Source organism: Chiloscyllium plagiosum, unplaced genomic scaffold (assembly GCF_037043375.1).
Source record: "Chiloscyllium plagiosum isolate Xiang-an unplaced genomic scaffold, Cpla_swu_hap1 HiC_scaffold_44, whole genome shotgun sequence".
NCBI classification, from domain to species: Eukaryota; Metazoa; Chordata; class Chondrichthyes; order Orectolobiformes; family Hemiscylliidae; genus Chiloscyllium; species Chiloscyllium plagiosum.
This window is the reverse complement of record NW_028270182.1, coordinates 7,709,298-7,721,717: the sequence shown is the minus strand read 5'-3', so window position 1 is coordinate 7,721,717 and position 12,420 is coordinate 7,709,298.

The window sequence follows — 12,420 nt, the reverse complement described above, 5'->3', positions numbered from 1 at the left end:
AAACACTCTGTATCTAATATTTCAAAACTGCTGTAGTTCTCCCTTCCAAAGGAGGTGGGAGCAGCTGCTCGAATTAAGTGTTTTTGGATTGCCAGGCTACTTATTTCAGATGAGTACTTTAATTGAATTGCTACAGTGAGGAGACAAATTGGATTCTTAATGAATAGAGTACTAGCCAAGAGCAAAACTATTTTCTCCTCATTATGTTAATTGATTTTTTTATTACTATTAGGTACTGGTAAGAATGATGTATCTCTTTTTGAAAACAGCTGGTGTGATTTTGACTCCAGCTTAATGTTTGTTCAAAGGTGGCACTCCCAGTGCTATCCCAGGACAGCTGGGATTAGATACAGAGTAAAGCTCTCTCTACTCTGTTAAACTGAAATTAAAGCTCTCTCTCCACTGACCCCATCAAACACGCCAGGACAGAGGCAGCACAAGGTTAGATACAGAGTAAAGCTTTCTCTACACACACACACACACGGCCCAACAGCGTCCCTTTCAGCCCATCACTGTCTGTGATAGCCTCTGTCTGGAGATGACAGTTCGACACAATGATACTTACTCAGTTCCGAAGAAGATTGAAATGTTGAATCGATGTGTCTCTCTTTTTTCTCATCCACCCACAGGATAGTAGCGCCGCTGGCTAGGCCAGCATTTATTGCTCGTCCCTAGTTGCCCCTTGAGAATGTGGGAGGTGAGCTGCCTTCTTGAACCACTGCAGACCACCTGCTGAGGGTTGACCCACAATGCTGTTAGGGAGGGAGTTCCAGGATTCCAATCCAGCAACAGTGAAGGAGCGGCGATGTATTTCCCAGACAGGATGGTGAGTGGCTTGGTTGGGGGAACTTGCAGAGGGTGGTATTCCCATATATCTGCTGCCCTCATCCTCCTAGATAGAAGTGGCCATGGATTTGGAAGGTGCTGCCTGAGGACCTTTGGTAAATTGCTGCAGTGCATCTTGTAGCTGGTACACACTGTTGCTACTGAGCGTCGGTGGTGGAGGGAGGGGATGTTTGTGGATGTGGTGTCAATCAAGCGGGGGGCTACTTTGTCCCTGGATGGTGTCGAGCTTCTCGAGTGTTGTTGGGGCTGCCTCTATCTAGGGGCAAGTGGGGAATGTTCCATCACAATTCTGACTTGTGCCTTGTTGATGGTGGACAAGCTTTGGGGACCCAGAAGGGGAGTTACTCGCTGCAGTATTCCTAGTCTCTGAGCTGCTCTTGTAGCCACTGAGTTTATGTGGAAAGTCCAGTTGAGTTTCTGGTCAATGGTAACCCCCAGGATGGGGGACTCAGTGATGGTAACACCATTGAATGTCAAGGGACAGTGGTTAGAGTGTTCACAGCCTGGTATTTGTGTGGCGTGAATGTTTTTTGCCACTTATCGGCCCAAGCCAGGTTATTGTCTAGAACTTGTTGCATCCCTCTCCCCACTGTTGGCTCAGTAGAAGTGCCAATTCATTCATCTTATTGTTATCAATCATATTGTAGACAAAGTAGATTATTGATTTTATTTGTAATAGTTCCAGGCAGATCTGGAAGGGATGAGGTTCGACATTGTTCTGCATAAAGGCAGTGAGGTAGATCACTGTAGGGTGTCAGCTTAGACTCAGCGCTTAAGTCTCATGTTGGGGTTCACAATGATCAGAGATGGAATTGCTGACTTAGCCATACCAGACCCCCTCCTGTTCCTGTGCGGCATGGACTGAGGCATGCCTTGACAAAACTGTTGGGGCAGGGAGCCAAGAATAAGACTGTGGTTCCAATCAGAGAGTGGCAGATGGGGTTTAATTTAGATAAATGGAAAGGCAAATCAGGGCAGGACTTACACACTTAATGGTAAGGTCCTGGGGAGTGTTGCTGAACAAAGAGATCTTGCAGTGCAGGTTCATAGCTCCTTGTGAACGTAGAGTTATAGGTAGATAGGATAGTGAAGAATGTGTTTGGTATATTAGATTAGATTACTTACAGTGTGGAAACAGGCCCTTCGGCCCAACAAGTCCACACCGACCCGCCAAAGCACAACCCACTCAGACCCATTCCCGTCTTCACCTAACACAATGGACAATTTAGCATGGCCAATTCACCTAACCTGCACATTTTTGGATTGTGGGAGGAAACCAGAGCACCTGGAGGAAACCCACGCAGACAAGGGGAGAATGGGCAAACTCCACACAGACAGTCACCTGAGGCAGGAATTGAACCCGGGTCTCTGGCTCTGACAGGCAGCAGTGCTAACCACTGTGCCACCGTGCCGCCCACTATGCTTTCCTTTATTGGTCAGAGTATTGAGTACAGGAGTTGGGAGGTGTTGTTGCGGCTGTACAGGACATTGGTGAGGCCACTTTTGGAATATTACATGCAGTTCTGGTCTCCTTCCTATCGGAAGGATGTTGTGAAACTTAAAAGGGTTCAGAAAAGATTTACAAGGATGTTGCCAGGGTTGGAGGATTTGAGCTCTTGGGAGAGGTTGAATAGGATGGGGCTGTGTTCCCTGGAGCATTGGAGGCTGAGGGGTAACATTTTCAAGATTGATAAAATCATGAGGGGCATGGATAAGGTGAATAGCCAAGGTCTCTTCCCCAGGGTAGGGGAGTCCAAAGCTAGAGTGCATTGGTTTAAGGTGAGAGGGGAGAGATTTAAAAGGGACCTAAGGGGCAACTTTTTCACACAGAGGGTGGTAAGTGTATGATATGAGCTGCCAGAGGAAGTGGGGGAGGCTGGTACAATTACAGCATTTAAAAGGCATCTTCAAGGGTGCATGAATCAAAAGGGTTTAGAGGGATAAGGCAAAATGCTGGCAAACGGGACTAGATTAATTTAGGATGTCTGTTCAGTATGGATGAGTTGAGCTGCAGGGTCTGTTTCCATGCTGTGCATCTCTGTGACTCGATGACTGCAGAATGCTGCAGAGTGTCTTTGTATTTGACTCAGAAAAGGTCAGCCCCACACGTGAATAGGAAGCCATTGGAAAGGCAAGTGGAATACCTGACTTTGTTATCCCAAGGGAAATCATGAGCAAGTCTTGCTACACCTGTATGGGTGAGACCGCACCTTGTTTTGGGATCCTTCCTTAAAGATGGGTATACTTGTACTGACGGCTGTTCACGGAAGGTTCCCTTGACTGTCCTTCTCAGTTGAAGGGGTTTGTCTAATGAGGGAAAAGTGGGGCTGAATGGCCTCTGCTTGTTCCTACTCCTTGCATTCAAACATATCCTGCAGAGCATGGATAGTGCTATTTCTTTGCTACTGCAAACGTTCCGTTCTGAAAATCTTCTCTGAACTGAACTGAACTGTTGCTTAATGGAATACATCAAAGCAGCACTTCTCCGAGGACAAGTGAACCTTTAGTGCAACGAATATCTCCAGCCCAACAAATTAGGCTCCAATCTCTGTTGAATTTCAGCATCATGCAGCCTTCATTAATCAATCCCCTATTTTTTTGATTATGCTCGCGATGAGTGAAATGTCTTACTATTTTCTACTAATGGAACTCATTATTCCATGCACAGCGTGGACACAGGTCTGTAACAACTGAAGTGCATTTATCTCACCTTGGAAACTACCAGTCAATCACTTTAGCCGGGGTTTGATTTCCAACACATTGGTTAGTTCCCGTCGCCTGCTGGCTCTCTATAATGAACAATTTTGGGAGCAAAAAGCCTATCAGTTAGGTGATTGAGATGTACAAGTTGGGTAACATCCAAACCCCCTTGGCTTGATCCCAAAAAATTCACTGTCTCATAGACTCATAGAGTCATAGAGATGTACAGCTCGGAAACAGACCCTTCGGTCCAACCCGTCCATGCTGACCAGATATCCCAATCCATTCTAATCCCAACCCATTCTAGTCCCACCTGCCAGCACCCGGCCCATATCCCTCCAAACCCTTCCTATTCATATACCCATCCAAATGCCTTTTAAATGTCGCAATTATACTAGTCTCTACCACTTCCTCTGGCAGCTCATTCCATACATGCACCACCTTCTGTGTGAAAATGTTGCCCCTTAGGTCCCTTTTATATCTTTCCCCTCTCACCCTAAACCTATGCCCTCTAGTTCTGGACTCCCCCACCCCAGTGAAAAGACGTTGTCTATTTACCCTATCCATGCCCCTTCATGATTTTATAAACATCTGTAAGGTTCCCTCAGCTTCCAAAACTCCAGGGAAAACAGCCCCAGCCTATTCAGCCTCTCCCCATAGCTCAACTCTCCAACCCTGGCAACATCCTTGTAAATCTTTTCTAAACCCTTTCAGTTTTCACAACATCTTTCCGATAGGAGGGAGACCAGAATTGCTCACAATATTGGCCGAACCAATGTCCTGTACAGCCACAACATGACCTCCCAACTCCTGTACTCAATACTCTTGACCAATAAAGGAAAGCATACCAAACGCCTTCTTCAATATCCTCTCTTCCTGCGACTCCACTTTCAAGGAGCTATGGACCTGCACCTTCTACATCGGCAGAGGGGTCATCGAGTCATACAACATGGAAAGAGACCCTTCGGCCCAACTCGTCCATGCTGACCAGGTGTCCTAAACTAAACTAGTCCCGTTTGCCCGCAATTGGCCCGTATCCTGGTAGACCTTTCCTATTCTTGTACCTGACTGAATGTTTTTTAAATGTACCTGCACCTCCCACTTCCTCTGGCAGTTCATTCCATTCACCAACCACCTTCGGTGTGAAACCGTTAGCCCTCAGGCCCCTATCTATTCTTCCTCCTCTCATCTTGAAATTATGCTCGAAATAAAAAACCGAAAGAACTGTGGATGCTGTCAATCTGAGGAAGTTTGACTTCACCCAGAATGTTAACTCTGCTTTTTCTCCACAGATGCTGACAGATCAGCTGAGCTTTTCCAGTAATTTCTGTTCTTGTTTCAAATTATGCCCTCTAGTTTGGAACTCCCCTACCCTAGGGGGGAAAAAAACCCCTTTTCTATTCACCTTATCTATGCATAATTCTGTAAACCTCTGTAAGGTCACCCCTCAGCCTCCTACACTCCAATTAAAAAAGTCCCAGCCTATCCAGCCTCTCCTCAGAGCACTGAGTATTGAAGTTGGGAGGTCATGTTGTGGCTGTACATGATATTGGTTAGGCCACTTTTGGAATATCGTGCGCAATTCTGGTCTCCTTCCTATCGGAAGGATATTGTGAAACTTGAAAGGGTTCAGAAAAGATTTACAAGGATGTTGCCAGGGTTGGAGGGTTTGAGCTAAAGGGAGAGGCTGAACAGGCTGGGGCTGTTTTCCCTGGAGCGTCGGAGGCTGAAGGGTGACCTTATAGAGGTTTATAAAATCTTGAGGGGCATGGATAGGGTAAATAGACAAGGTAAAAACAATGACTGCAGATGCTGGAAACCAGATTCTGGATCAGTGGTGCTGGAAGGGCACAGCAATTCAGGCAGCATCCGAGGACAGGCAAAATCGACGTTTCGGGCCAAAGCCCTTCATCAGGAATAAAGGCAGAGAGCCTGAAGCGTGGAGAGATAAGCTAGAGGAGGGTGGGGGTGGGGATAGAGTAGCATAGAGTACAATAGGTCAGTGGGGAAGGAGATGAAGGTGATAGGTCAGGGAGGAGAGGGTGGAGTGGATAGGTGGAAAAGGAGCTGGGCAGGTCGGACAAGTCCGGACAGGTCAGGGGATCGTGTTGCTGGAGGTTAGAAACTAGGATGAGATGGGGAAGGGGAAATGAGGAAGCTGTTGAAATCCACATTGATGCCCTGGGGTTGAAGTGTTCCGAGGCGGAAGATGAGGCGTTCTTCTTCCATGCGTCTGGTGTTGAGGGAGCGGCGGTGGAGGAGGCCCAGCACCTCCATATCCTTGGCAGAGTGGGAGGGGGAGTTGAAATGTTGAGCCACTGGGCGATTTGGTTGATTGGTGCGGGTGTCTCGGAGATGTTCCCTAAAGCGCTCTGCTAGGAGGCGCCCAGTCTCCCCAATGTAGAGGAGACCGCATCGGGAGCAACAGATACAATAAATGACATTGGTGGATGTGCAGGTAAAACTTTGATGGATGTGGAAAGCTCCTTTGGGGCCTTGGATAGAGGTGAGGGAGGAGGTGTGGGCGCAGGTTTTACAGTTCCTGCGGTGGCAGGGGAAAGTGCCAGGATGGGAGGGTGGGTCGTAGGGGGGCGTGAACCTGACCAGGTAGTCACGGAGGGAACGGTCTTTGCGGAAGGCGGAAAGGGGTGGGGAGGGAAATATATCCCTGGTGGTGGGGTCTGTTTGGAGGTGGCGGAAATGTCAGCGGATGATTTGGTTTATGTGAAGGTTGGTAGGGTGGAAGGTGAGCACCAGGGGCGTTCTGTCCTTGTTGCGGTTGGATCCGCTACATTGATGACTGCATTGGTGCCACCTCATGCTCCCGCGAGGAGATTGAGCAATTCATCAACTTCACCAACACATTCCACCCTGACCTTAAATTTACCTGGACCATCTCTGACACCTCCCTCCCCTCCCTGGACCTCTCCATCTCCATCAGTGGCGACCGACTTGACACTGACATTTTCTACAAACCCAACGACTCCCACAGCTACCTGGATTACACCTCTTCCCACCCTACCTCTTGCAAAAATGCCATCCCGTAGTCCCAATTTCTCTGCCTCCACCGTATCTGCTCCCAGGAGGAGCAGTTCCACCATAGAACACACCAGATGGCCTCCTTCTTTAGAGACCGCAATTTCCCTTCCCACGTGGTTAAAGATGCCCTCCAATGCATCTCGTCCACATCCCGCACCTCCGCCCTCAGACCCAACCCCTCCAGCTCCTTTTCCACCTATCCACTCCACCCTCTCCTCCCTGACCTATCACCTTCATCTCCTTCCCCACTGACCTATTGTACTCTATGCTACTCTATCCCCACCCCCACCCTCCTCTAGCTTATCTCTCCACGCTTCAGGCTCTCTGCCTTTATTCCTGATGAAGGGCTTTGGCCCGAAACGTCGATTTTGCCTGTCCTCGGATGCTGCCTGAATTGCTGTGCTCTTCCAGCACCACTGATCCAGTAAATAGACAAGGTCTTTACCCAGGGTAGGGGAGTCCAGGACTAGAGGGCATAGGTTTAGCCTGAGAGGAGAAAAATTTAAAAGGGACCAAAGGGGCAAACATTTTCACGCAGAGGGTGGTACGTGTATGGAATGAGCTGCCAGAGGAAGTGGTGGAGGTTGGTACAGTTACAGCGTTTAAAAGACATCTGAATGGGTATATGAATAGGAAGGGTTTAGAGGGATATGGGCCAAGTGCTGGCCAATGGGACTAGTTTAGGTTAGATTCCTGATGAAGGGCTTGTGCCCAAAGCATCGATTTTACTGCTCCTCGGATGCTGCCTGAACTGCTGTGCTCTTCCAGCACTACTAATCCAGAATCTGGTTTCCAGCATCTGTAGTCATTGTTTTTATCTAGATTAGGTTAGGTTATCTGATCAGCATGGATGAGTTGGACCGAAGGGTCTGTTTCCGTGCTGTACATCTCTATGACTCTATGACTGTCCTCCTACCCAAACCCTCCAGTCCCAGTAACATCCTTGTAAATCTGCACTCTTTCCAATTTAATACTATCCTTGCCATAGCAGGGCAACCAGAACGGTGCACATTACTCCAAAGTGAGCACTTTAGATTAGATTCCTAAAGTTTGGAAACAGGCCATTTGGCTCAATAAGTCCACACTGACCGTCCAAAGAGTAACCCACCCAGTCCCATTCCCCTACCCTATATTTATCCCTGACTAATGCACCTAACACTATGGGCAATCTAGCATGGACAATTCACCTAACCTGCACATCTTTGGATTGTGGGAGGAAACCGGAGCACCCAGAGGAAGCTGACACAGACACAGGGAGAATGTGCAAACTCCACACAGAGGTTTCATGCAATGGGAATGGGAATGGGTTACTGCCCCCAAAATGTACTGAAAATGTAGGTTTTCACCTGATACTCTGTAAACCTTGCTAACACCTATCTATTTCTTCCACAGCTGGCCAGTAAATGGTAAATACTTTTATTCGCAGACTATTTACTGGTTCTAGTGGGCAGTTTGACAATTTAAAAATGAATACATGTTCTGAACTCCACATTATTTCAGACAGTAACCACAGCTCCCAGTTTCTCACACACCAGCCATCAGTCATGGATATGCTGTTGCCATTCACACCTTCCCGAGACCCATCTTTTGCTTCTTTCACTTGCTTTTTTGCCATTTCCTTTAGTCTTGCACCATCATCTCCTTCTGTTGTCTGACAGATCATATGCTGTCAAGTTGAATTCATTAACTTCTGTGAGAATTATCTACATTTTTATATGGACCAGGCCAGAACCCCTCAAAATATTTTAAGAAGGTAGCCTAGACCCTTATGTTTTTTATTATTTTAAAGGTAGATGTAAAGTGTTTGTTCCAAATGTGATGTGATGTTAAGCAAAACACAATTCATTTCAACATTATAGTTGAAATACAAAGGAAAGAGGAATTTAGAATTACTTAACTATTGGAAAACTTACCCGAATGATAGATGCAGTGCCTAATACTAATTAAGGTACAGTAACGTCCCATCAGCACACCCCTTTGGCAAAAAGGCAAATCCAGACACAGATTCTTCCCTGCAGTTCTCTAATCTAGGAGGAAACAATACATCAAAACAAAATTCAGAGTAATTGGCAGCTAAGAGACATTCACTGAAGTTTCTAAATCTTTTGAGATTCCAAAGGTTTCTGCTTAAAACTAAACCCCAAAACTAAAACAAACTAGAAAGCCTGATCTATGGGAGCAACCCACACCCAGCCAGGCTGCTTCTATTGTTTCAATTTAAAATCATCGTTTCACAAATTGCTTACTTTCTTAGAGACGTCTCAGCACTTCTGCCTTACAGTCTCTCTTCAAAGAAAAAGCCAGCACAAAATAACTTCTTAAAGTCACAGCATTGTCACAATTTTAATGACACTCTGGCCAAATTAAGATGGGTGAACAGATTCCTTGCTTAGTCCCACACTTCCACTGTCACAACTAAGTTTGAATTTGCAAAGGGCAGTGATATTGCTAATTGTATATATCATACCAGTGTGTTACTGAAGCAAAGATGTAAAGATCATCAACAACATTTTAACTGATGTAAATATATACAATTATGCTTTTCAAAAAATATCAACCACAAAGTCTGCTCTTATGAGTTCTTCAACCAAGTAACTGTTCAATGCAGGAAAATAAATATTTACAGATTGTCTCAAATGATAGTCCATTACCAAAGATAATGTTCACATGAGCTGGTTGTACTGAAGTGTCTTCCTAGATCAGTTCTGGCTGTTTGAATTGACTTTTAATGGTGTAGGTTCTGAATTCACTTCCAGGAATCCTCCATCTGTGGTGATGAGGTTTTCTAATGGGATTACACTAGAACTTTGCTGTGCGCAAGTTATCTCTCTGGTTGTGTTCAAATCCAGTTTCTTTTCACGCCCAGGGTCAGGTCATCTCACTCTGAAAATGCTGCAAACTCAATGTCTTCATTAAAGCAGCTTATTCCTTCCAAAAGCTTAATTATTGCTACCATGGTCAAACTCCTTTGCTAAGCATCCTTTCCAAAATTTCAAGATATCTGACTATATACCTAAACAATGTTATGACAAATTAAAATTTTGGACACCATGTCTTTAGGTTTTATAAAGTAGGGATTAGATTATCATGTGCTCTATTCATTCTACATCTCAACTGGAGATTAATGCTTTGTTTCTTTAACCCCGTTGCACATTTAATTCCATGTGGTTATGGAAAGAGATAGTGGCCATGGGAGGTGGGATTTGTTGGCTTTCTAACATAGTCCAGTCAGAGCTTTCTCTGTTTTACAGCACAGGGAAACACACATTCTGGTTCTACATGTGTCAGAGTAGCTTTGGCACTCCAATACAAAACGCAGAGTGCAGGCAAGGTCTCATTTCGAGTCTGTAAATGAACCAGATCAGCATTTTGCAACAGATTGTAATTATTAGCGTACTTAAATGCTCATTTTATGATTAGGTCTTATGTTAATGATTGCCTAGAACTACGCTGTAAATTTTAATCACTCATTTTATTAGCTAATTTTGTTTTATACCCATCATAAGCTGCTATGATTTGCCATGATTTTTAACGAACCCATTCTGCACCTATCTATCCAGTTTGATTTGTCCTTATCTTTCTATTTATTCTTCTGTATAGCCTTCTATCCTTCTCTATCAGTTTATCTACTTTTTCTCTATATTATCTATCTATCTATCTATCTATCTATCTATCTATCTATCTATCTATCTATCTATCTATCTATCTATCTATCTATCTATCTGTCTATCTATCTATCTATCTATCTATATTTCCTCTCTATATTCCATATCTATCTATCTATCTATCTATCTATCTATCTATCTATCTATCTATCTATCTATCTATCTATCTATCTATCTATCTATCTATATTTCCTCTCTATATTCCATATCTATCTATCTATCTACCCTCTCTATATTCCATATCTATCTATCTATCTGTCTGTCTATCTATCTATCTATCTATATTTCCTCTCTATATTCCATATCTGTCTGTCTATCTATCTATCTATCTATCTATATTTCCTCTCTATATTCCATATCTATCTATCTATCTATCTATCTATATTTCCTCTCTATATTCCATATCTATCTATCTATCTATCTATCTATCTATCTATCTATCTATCTATCTATCTATCTATCTATCTATCTATCTATCTATCTATCTATATTTCCTCTCTATATTCCATATCTATCTATCTATCTACCCTCTCTATATTCCATATCTATCTATCTATCTGTCTATCTATCTATCTATCTATCTATCTATATTTCCTCTCTATATTCCATATCTGTCTATCTATCTATCTATCTATCTATATTTCCTCTCTATATTCCATATCTGTCTGTCTATCTATCTATCTATCTATCTATATTTCCTCTCTATATTCCATATCTATCTATCTATCTATCTATCTATCTATCTATATTTCCTCTCTATATTCCATATCTATCTATCTATCTATCTATCTATCTATCTATATTTCCTCTCTATATTCCATATCTATCTATCTATCTACCCTCTCTATATTCCATATCTATCTATCTATCTGTCTGTCTATCTATCTATCTATCTATATTTCCTCTCTATATTCCATATCTGTCTGTCTATCTATCTATCTATATTTCCTCTCTATATTCCATATCTATCTATCTATCTATCTATCTATCTATATTTCCTCTCTATATTCCATATCTATCTATCTATCTATCTATCTATCTATCTATCTATCTATATTTCCTCTCTATATTCCATATCTATCTATCTATCTATCTATCTATCTATCTATATTTCCTCTCTATATTCCATATCTATCTATCTATCTATCTATCTATCTATCTATCTATCTATCTATCTTTCTATTTATCTATATTTCCTCTCTATATTCCATATCTATCTATCTATCTATCTATCTATCTATATTTCCTCTCTATATTCCATATCTATCTATCTATCTATCTATCTATCTATCTATATTACCTCTCTTGAACCTGTGTTCCTAGTTTGTTCGAGTTGCTGAATTACTTAACCCCATGACTACCACATGATGTTGCTGTCTCCCTTTGAAATGCAAGAATGTGAAAGGGTTGGGGGGGGCAGTGTTGAAGTGGAAGGTGGGAAAAGAATATGAAGAGTCATTTGTGGGGCAATTAAGCATGGCCAATCCAACTTAACCTGCACATCCCTGGACACTATGGGACAATTTAGCACGGCCAATCCACCCTAACCTGCACATCCCTGGACACTATGGGACAATTGAGCACAGCCAGTCCACCCTAACCTGCACATCCCTGGGCACTATGGGACAATTTAACATGGCCAATCCACCCTAACCTGCACATCCCTGGGACACTATGGGACAATTTAGCACAGCCAATCCACCCTAACCTGCACATCCCTGGACACTATGGGACAATTGAGCACAGCCAATCCACTCAAACTTACACATCCCTGGGCACTATGGGACAATTTAACACGGCCAATCCACCCTAACCTGCACATCCCTGGGACACTATGGGACAATTGAGCACAGCCAATCCACCCTAACCTGCACATCCCTGGGCACTATGGGACAATTTAGCACGGCCAATCCACCCTAACCTGCACATCCCTGGGACACTATGGGACAATTGAGCACAGCCAATCCAACCTAACCTGCACATTCCTGGACACTACAGGATAATTTAGCACGGCAAATCCACACTAACCTGCACATCCCTGGACACTATGGGACAATTTAGCATGGCCAATCCACGCTAACTTGCACATCCCTGGGCACTATGGGACATTTTAGCACGGCCAATCCACCATAACCTGCACATCCCTGGACACTACAGGACCATTTAGCTC